Consider the following 2176-nt stretch of genomic DNA (forward strand, 5'->3'; position numbering starts at 1 on the left):
GCCCCCTCCTTTTCCCTTAGTTTTTATATCTGAGATGACATCATATGGTATGGAATATCCTTTTGGTTGGTTTGGGTCAGGTGTCTTGGCTACGTCCCCTCCCAAGATCTTGCCTCCTTCCAGCCCCCTGGTGGGATGTTGGAGACACAGCCTTGATGCTGTTCAAGCACTGCTCAGCAGTAGCCAAAACATTGGTTTGTTATCAACACCTTTCTACATACCAATAGAAAGCACATCTCTATGCAGCTTGACCCAATACAACCTAACAACCCTTTTAAAAACACAAGGCAATCGGTAACACTCTACAACTGGTGCGCCTGCAAGGCAGCCTTGATTCTACTGCAGTTTGCCCTTATAAACCTCTTGGTTGATCCTCATCCTTCCCTTCGTCTTACACTAAGACCTGCAGTAGCAAGCTCTTGCTCTAAAAGCTTTGTGGCTTTCTTTTTGAGTTTGGGGGTTTGGGGAGAGGTGTGTGTGTTTGTTTCATTGGTTTTTTTCTTTTTTAAGAAAGCTGCTTGCAAGTTTTTGGTTTTGATATTTCAGAAGAAAATCAGCATTTAAATATCTTTTGCTTAAAATCTCCAAGCCCAAGAAGCTTAAGTAATTGAACCTGCAATTCAAGCAACAAGATCAAATTAAATTATTTACTGGAGAGTGGGCTAATAGAATATGGAATTTGGAATGTGGCTTGTCAGTGCAGAATCAGAATTCAGTTCCGGGGCTGAAGTGCTTTGGATGTGTAAAGTCTGTGGGCTTATTTGTATAAATCAAGAAGCCTAAAATAGCTGCAATCATTATATCAGCTTAATTATCTGAGATATGTAGTTATTTAAATGCTCGTGTACATGTTCACACATGCAGATGTATCATACACACACACTCATATTTTACTCAACATTTTAGAAGATATTTACAAATGTTGGTAATTAAGTAGAATGACATATAAAATTTCTACACAGCAAGGATTGTAATTAGTTGAATAAACTTTGATAGCGAAGTGGGGCAATCTAAGAATGGCCTGAGTTCTTGAGATAATTCCTCTCTTCACTACATCAAAACTGTTCTTTTCATTTCATTACAACCTGTTTTTCTCCCAAGTGTAGCCTATGTATTGTGTTTCATTGAGTTTTTTAAGTGTGACAAGACTGAAGTGTTTTATACTGTTAAGGTAATTTGAGTCAAAGGAAAGGCAAAGAATACCTTAAAAGACGTTTCATGTATTTTAGCTTAGAGTCTAATTAGCAGGTTTACTTGGAAATTCTCAGAAAAATAATTCTGTCCTCAAAGTTCTGTAAAGCTGAAGGAGATGCACTTTGTTATGTATCGGTAATACAGTGGCTTACTCCCTGTGGCAAGAATAAAACAGTTCAGGCCTAGCTAGGGAGCTGGCAAAAGTACCTTCATAGTGAAACCTCTATGGGAGTAGGCTGATCGGGGTGTCCAAGGAGACATCTTTCGTACTAGAAACAGTTAATTTCTATCCTCACAATCAATGACAGTGTGGTTTGTGCTTTTAACCACATCAGTTTACAGTCTCTCTTGTATCCCATTGCTTCAGTTTCTCCAGATGTTCTTAGTCCTCTGGGATTACTTTATATATGAAATTCCCAACTACTGCTTCTGCAAAACCTGCAACAGTGTTACAAGTTTCTCATTGTAGCTCTTCTTCTACAGCTTGCCAGATTCTTCTTCTATAGGTGTGTCATGCTGTGACTCCCATGACTGTCTAATTTATTTCTTACTTTTTAATAACCCCTCCCAAATGCCTTTAACTCCAATTGATATTTGATCTAGAATTATTGCTAGTATAATTTCACCAAAGTACTATCCTGGAGCTTTGAGGCTAAGATCTGTAAAAAACAAGCATGGAATACCATTCTTTTTTGCTACTGACTGTTATACAACAAAAAGCATAATTGCATTTGTTTCTTGAAGTGAACTGTATATCAGACTTATTGCATCCATTCTACTTTTCTCTGCTGAAGCTTTGTAAATAGACATATTATAACTAGTTACCAAATGCTTTTGACCAGGCAATTTTAAGAGACAAGACTTTTTGCATGCTGGCTTTTCAGTGTTGCTCACTGCTGGGAGATGCAGCTGAAAACTCTGTTTAGAAGTTCACCAGTTATTCATCATATTTTTTACCATTTTCATTGAAGCTGGAGGCTTC

This window comes from Egretta garzetta, unplaced genomic scaffold (genome assembly GCF_000687185.1).
Source record: "Egretta garzetta isolate BGI_Z169 unplaced genomic scaffold, ASM68718v1 scaffold89, whole genome shotgun sequence".
NCBI classification, from domain to species: Eukaryota; Metazoa; Chordata; class Aves; order Pelecaniformes; family Ardeidae; genus Egretta; species Egretta garzetta.